Consider the following 7,013-nt stretch of genomic DNA (forward strand, 5'->3'; position numbering starts at 1 on the left):
TCTTTGGATCTATTGTCAGACTGGCCTGAAATGTGATGGGTGCAGGCACAGCCACCTCAGCTCTCAGTTTAAATAGCTGCTTCTGTTTGGAAATGATGCACTAAATGAGCAAAACTCAGCAATAGCTCATTGCACCCTGTAAATAAAGTCTGCTTTATTCTCACACTGACAGAAAAGTACTTCTAAAGGTACCTTATAAAATACAAGGGTTTGCAAAGCCCTCACTTCAGCAGATCTTCTATGTGAGATGTGATTAGTCAAACTGCACAATAAGAAAGGTGCTCTGATTCCCCCCACCTGGCTATCAGCTTTTATCCTACCCCTATGGAGAAGCAGCAACAGCCTATGCCAATTGATTCCTTAGTACAGCACCCCTGCTTGTGCAGTGTAAGAGCAATGAGAGGGAGTAGCACCACAGAATGTATCCCTGACCTCAACTGCTGAGCACCCTGTGCCTCAAGGCATGAGAATGGAGACAGCAAAGTTCCCTCCACGGAGTCTCACTGAACTGCCAGGAATTTCCCTGTTAGGAAATGGCCCTGCTCAGAGGATGAAGATGCTGTGAATGCCCTGGTTAAAGTGACTCACGCTGGCAAGTCTCACTCTGCAGGGTACAAATGGCATTCCTTTGCATAGCACAGTCACCTTATGGAAGCCTGTTACCTCTTCTGGTCCACGGCAGTGCCTCACCAAGGTATTAGTGCTCTACAATTCATACTTTTACCTGTGCTATCCCTGAACTTCAGCTGTTGGATTCCTTGGCTTTCTTTCCTCCATAAGCCTTTCTTGGTCCAACACTTACCCTCTGGATTTCACAGAAGCTGCAGTCTCTTACTGGAAGCCTCCCTGTTTCTATCCCTGTCTTCATAAAGATGCTCAGGATGACGTTCAAGGCTGGGTTTGAGTTATGGTGTTTCCTAAATGAAACAAATTTGACCCTTTCAGCAGCACTCCCCTTTCCTAATTACCTTGAAATGAAGGGAAAACAAGAACTCCCCCTCTCTCACCACAATGTGCTCTTGGGTCCATTGGTAATGTCGGTTCTGAAGGGTAGGTATGCACAGAACACCCTCAGAGAAGGCACAGGGATGAAGATGTGACTCTGGTCCCTAAGTCTGTGCTCACAGATCCTGGTACCAGGAGCTTGCTCTAATTGTTCTGATTAATGTCACTGCCTCCTTTATCACTAGAACCCCCCCCCGTGGATAAACACATCCATAAAGACTGGTTTCTTTGAATATTGTAGAGATACATTTTTATATCTTACATGGTATTTAATGTGCTGTTTCACTGCCTTAGAGCTCCTGTTATTCATTTTAGGCATTTTAGTTGTATATTCAATAAACTATGGCTCTTAACCCAGCTCTGAGTTGAATTTCTTTCAAAGCAATACAGATTTCTGTGCATTTAATCCAGGAGAACTCCTTCCCCAATGCTTGAATGCAGTCAAATAATTCCTGCCCAAGAGCAGTAACTGCTTCTCAGGAGAGCTCTGTATGAGATACAAGCTGGCTCCTTAGAGTGTTCTCAACTGCTTTGGGTGCAATCTGGCACTGATACAGTTGTGTGCCTCTAATTTGTGACCAGCTAAAGGGCTCACAGCTCTGTGAAGCTGGACGGGGGTTCGAGGCAATGCAGATGAAACATTGCCTTCTCCTCACCTCACTCACCAAGTCCTGCCCAGCCACATGAGACTGAAGCCACCCCAGCAATGTTTCAGCAAGTTATACACTGAAATAGCCTTGATTTCCAAACAAAGGGGACAATTCCTCAATGAGAAACCCCTTTATCCAGATAATATGGTGCTGACACAAGCCAGGAGCTAATGTGTCTCACCGAACACAAGCAAACTGTCCCTTACAGCTCCTTCACAAATGTATGTATTTGTGAAGACTACAGATCATAAGAGGGCATGTGTGTATATATAAATAGAATCACAGAATAGTTCAGGTTGGAAAGGACCTTAAGATCATTCAGTTCCAACCCCCCTGCCATGGGCAGGGACAGCTCACACTAAACCATGGCACCCAAGGCTTCATCCAACCTGGTCTTGAACACTGCCAGGGATGGAGCATTCACAACCTCCCTGGGCAACCCATTCCAGTGCCTCACCCCCCTAACAGGAAAGAATTTCCTCCTTAGATCCAATCTAAACTTTCCCTGTTTAAGTTTGAACCCATTCCCCCTTGTCCTGTCACTATGGTCCCTAATGAAGAGTCCCTCCCCAGCACCCCTATAGGCCCCCTTCAGATACTGGAAGGCTGCTATGAGGTCTCCAGGCAGCCTTCTCTTCTCCAGGCTGAACAGCCCCAATTCTCTCAGCCTACCAAGATACATATATAACTATATGTATAAATATATGGTTATATTTATATATATATAATGTTACTTGTCCTCCTGATCTGTAGTCTGGACTAAGCCAAGGAGACTTTTGACTTCATCACGCTCTTATGATCCTTGAACTAGGGAAGTCAGACCCACCTGCACAAAGGGGGAGAGACCCTAAGCCAAATCCCCCTCTGAAGAAAGCAGTGGGAAAGCAAGAACACCTGACTCGATCAACCCCACTGTTCCTCTGATTGACAAGGGGACACCGTGGGCAGGTTATCTGAGCTGAGCAGCAAACAGAAAGCTGTACTGCTGTTGGAACCGCCTGGGCTCAGACAAGGTGCAGACTGAAGCAATCTGTTTCCTCCCGGCACAATTACATCTTGCTCTGTTGATAAAGGACTTATCACAAGGGCAAGGGAAGTAGGAACCTTCCAGCTACTTGTATCTTCAGCAACACTCAAAAGGCTTCAGAAACTCCCAATAGAGTCCCTAATACCAGATGGCTTCTAGGCACAGGCACAACTTTTAAATCCCAGCTTTCAGTCTCAGTTCCTAGTAGATCTGGGGGCTTTTTGGTAACAAAACTTTGTAAGCAGATTATTATATTGAGGGCAAAAAAAAAAGTGGGCAAATTTCCCTTTTATTTACCTTAAAATGCTTTGGTACTGAGAATTCTGAAAAGTAGGGACAAAAACTGGATTTAAGGCATTTTTTTTTCAGCCTTATTTGTTCCTCCAAACCCCTAAAGCCCTTATTTCAACATGCTTAAGGTTAGCATACGTTCTCCTGAAGTTAAATATCCTCTTAGCAGCCTACAGCTGCTATGGCATACACAAACAGTTCTGAGGACTCTGGTGCATTAACACTTTATATACCAGTAGGTAAAACACTAAGTACATTCTACACCATCAGGCCACAGCCCACTGTGCCTTTACACAATAAAGCCCAGCATCAGAGTGGGGACAGCACTGTACCAACCACAGCCCCTCCTCTTCTTTGCTTGCCTCCCATATAAGTATTATTGATGCTTCCTACTGCTGCGTATGAGCAGGAGGAAGGGCTCAGAATTGGCTTTGTTTGCTATCATAATGCCCTAGAGCAATGCCAGTTGCAGAAGCAAACAACCAGGAGGCTTTGTTGTAGACTCCAAGTATTCAGACTTCTTCTTTGGCTTTACCTTTACTAACATTAACATTTAACATAACGGCATAGCAATGTATGGGTTGAGCACATCCTTCCCTGTTTCTAACAGGGAGCTGAGCAAAGACAAAGCATTTAGTTTTCCCAGGATTTTCATAGGAATCCAAACATTTAGGGGGAAAAAAACCCAACCTGAACCCTCTTAAATACTTTATTAGGCATCATGAAGCAGTAGGAACTCCAGTGTGTTAAAGGTGCTTCATACCTCCTTTAAGTAAGATGAAAACACAATCAACAGCAAGGGTTGTTCTCAGCATGGTATGGATGTTCTTTACATCTTCAGAGTATCATCAGCCTTATATGTAGTGTAGAGGCTATTTATACACTTGGGTGGTAGGGAAGAGAAATGCAATACCCAGTCTCCTTAAGAAGCTCTTTTCTTATTCCTTTGTCAGTTTATTTTAGGCAAGGAAAGGTGGAGTCAGCTCCCAAAGCAGTAAATTTAACAAGCACCTCCTGGCCCAACTGTTAAACCTAAACTGACTCAAGAACAAAGTTCAAGACTACAGAAACTATGCACACGTAATTCGATTGTCTTACTCAACAGAAGCAGACTGAAGTATTAAAGAAGCTGCTCAATGAACAACACATCCTCTATCAAACTATCTCCCCTTTTCAAGGCTATAGCAGGTTTCCTCCCAGTTGCTGTGAACTTGCTTTAAAAGCACATGGGATTCAAACTACTTCCAGGTTCAGGTGAGGGGATTGGTGCTCGCGATGCTGCTCTGGGAGGGCAGAGAGCAAGCAGAGGGCTCAGGAGGAGATATATATATCTATATATGTGTATATATATACATATATCAAGCACGATTATATATATATATATGTATCATATATATAGGATATATCAAGCATGATGACTCCTTGGGTAGGTTCTGCTCAACCGCTGTTACCTTCTGCCACTATTAACTCACTTCTAAACAGTGTCACAGCCACAGGACTTAAGGAGGGATTGGAATAACCAAGATGATCTGATATTTAACTAAGATTCCATTTAAGTGTTGGTGTCCAAATGCAAATCACTGAACAGGCTGCATTAAGCCCTTCCCTCAGTCCCTGCAGCTGGGAGCCAAAGCCAGGGAGAGGCTAAGCAAACAGGGAGGAGAAACAACCTCATCTGGATTGCTAATTCTATTTGCATACCAAACACCACTTTAAACAAAGCCATTTAGATTTCTGTGGGCAAACCTACCTCATTATTCCCTATCTGCTACTTGATGGCTGTGAGCCTTTCAGTGAACACATGCAGGGAGAAAAAGCCTTGAGTGCCACTGAATAAAGGGAAACCCAAAACCAAACTAGGATGGGTTAGTAACATGCAGCTCTTTCATTGCTTACTCGTCTTTGGTCTCTATCTCCCTTAGAACATGTCCTAAAAACAGGGCTTTTTTAGAGCTGTTGGGAACAAAGGAACTACCTATAAATATACCTTAAAACATAACAAGCAGGAAGAGTCAGAGGTAACAGTGTTTGCGTGATGAACAAAGTGAATTAGACACAGCCTGTATTTAAGGCCTTTTTAATTTGTTTTTAAACTGGATTTCTTCCATAGCTGCAACTCAGAAGTTTTAGGCATGACTACAGCAAACTGAGAGGTCTCCTATTCCCTGCTCTATCCCATTTTCCGCCCTTTGTCTGGATATAAGGGTACGAGGGGGAGCAGGGTGTGCTTTGTATCATTTTGTTTGCAATATTACACTATTTCAGCAGCTAAATAAATGGTAAGTGGTTCACACACACCCCCTCCTCTTGTGTCCCCCTCACTGCCTCCTTATGCATCCCAGTGGCAGCATCCATGAGCCCATGCTCTGGAACAGAGCAGGAAAATAAAGCAGGCTGGGGAATACACCTGCTGCTCCCTAACACACACCTTTCCTCCAGGAAGAGAAGGAGCCATCACACTGTGTTGAAGGAAGAGGCTGGGCACAGAAAGGGAGAAATCCACATCCCTTATTCCTGTTTTTAATGAGAATATCCCAAGCTTTTCCCTGTTTATACCTCCAGTGGCTCTCTCTGATACAGCTAGTTCTATTCATAGTTACTATGGTCAAACCACTGCTGATCCCAGAAAAACTTAACTTGTTTTGGTGAGTAAATGCTATAGGTTCAACCAGAGAGATCAACTGGGATTCTAACTGTATGTGTGTGAACAGTGTTACCTGCTTCTACTGCGAGGTGCACGTCTCTGCAGAAACACTGTACATGAGATCCTGTTCCTGTGGAAATGAAACAGAGTCAATCGCTCCTTCAGTACTGTAAGAGTCAATAAGTGAGGCCACTTGAGGCCAGAGCTATAGCTGTCACACACCCAGTGATACCTAACCAGCCCTTCAGGCTGTTCTCATAAACGTGATAAATCAAAGACAAGTTCATCAGTCACTGAGCTATGCTGTTGCTCACAGCAGACTGTACCTCTTCAGTGAGGGACAGGTATTTGGTGCAGGCAGCTGATGGAAACAGAAGATCACAGAATCTCAGACTGGTTTGGGCTGAAGGGACCTTAAAGCTCATCCAGTTCCAACACCCTGCCACAGGCCAGGACACCTTCCACTAGAGCTCCAAGCCCCTTTGTCCAACCTGGCCTTGAACACTGCCAGAAAGATATCTCTGTCAGCACAAAGCCACCAGGACACTGAATGTACCTCAATCTGCATACAGCTCACCAATGTAAAGCTGTTTCCTAAGGGAGCAGCCCACCTCTACTCCAAAATCACAATGACCTTCTAGTGGTATTTAGTGCTGGGATGAAGCAAGAGTCTCCTCAGCCTGGCCTACAGCATTCATTTGTGTCACAAGGTGTCAGATGCTAACTGGGTGTCTCAAAAGAGAAGCCAAGCTCTGGAGCACTACAAGGGACAGTTCCCTCATGTGAAGCTCCAGGGAAGCAGTGTGAACAGTTTGCAAATGACTGGCTATGCCACATAAATGGTTAAGCTCTCCACAAGGATAAAGTAAAAACAGTGGGATGGGCTTTGTGGCTTATGCAAAACCTGACTGACAACACGCATGAAAACCTGGCCCCATCTGACACTGTGAAGCAACTGCTTTTCTGAACTGCAACGCACTGCCAGTAACTCCCAGCAACAGATGGGGCCCTGTCAGGGACTGAGGAGCTCACAAAGTACAGAAAGAAAGAGCTGGAACAACACACAGCCCGTCACAATCCCATCGCTGTAAAACTCACCGAAACCATTGGCATAGTTTGCCCTTGGGTTATTGGACTAGTAGCTTCCATTTGAAATTCATTTCCAAGAGCATCTGGGCATCCCTCTCACCTTCCCAAGGAGGGCAGGAGGATGGAGCCTCCTGCCTTGCCTTCTCTGGCATCGCTTCACAGTGCGGGAGGCATCCAAGAGACAGGCCCGGACTTGAGCGGTGGTGGATTCTGAAAGGAACCAAAGGCACTTTGAGAAGAGGGCACATGCCTGGTTAGCACAACTGGTACAGCAATAAGCAATGTGTTCAGTCTCAGGAAAAGCCCT

The 7,013-nt window shown here is 44.9% G+C and overlaps 1 long non-coding RNA gene across 1 annotated transcript; it reads right to left on the minus strand.

Annotated features, from left to right (window-relative positions):
* Window positions 1–661: 661 nt before the first annotated feature.
* Window positions 662–6,806, minus strand: LOC130598154 (uncharacterized). The gene is made up of 3 exons (XR_008971950.1): window positions 6,716–6,806; window positions 5,691–5,747; window positions 662–917 (listed from the first exon to the last, which is right to left on the minus strand). It is a non-coding gene; the product is annotated as an uncharacterized LOC130598154 (long non-coding RNA).
* Between the last annotated feature and the right edge of the window lie 207 nt (window positions 6,807–7,013).

Source organism: Pezoporus wallicus, unplaced genomic scaffold (genome assembly GCF_028554395.1).
Source record: "Pezoporus wallicus isolate ANWC-B61680 ecotype Strahan unplaced genomic scaffold, APGP_CSIRO_Pwel_v1 contig_14689, whole genome shotgun sequence".
NCBI classification, from domain to species: domain Eukaryota; kingdom Metazoa; phylum Chordata; class Aves; order Psittaciformes; family Psittacidae; genus Pezoporus; species Pezoporus wallicus.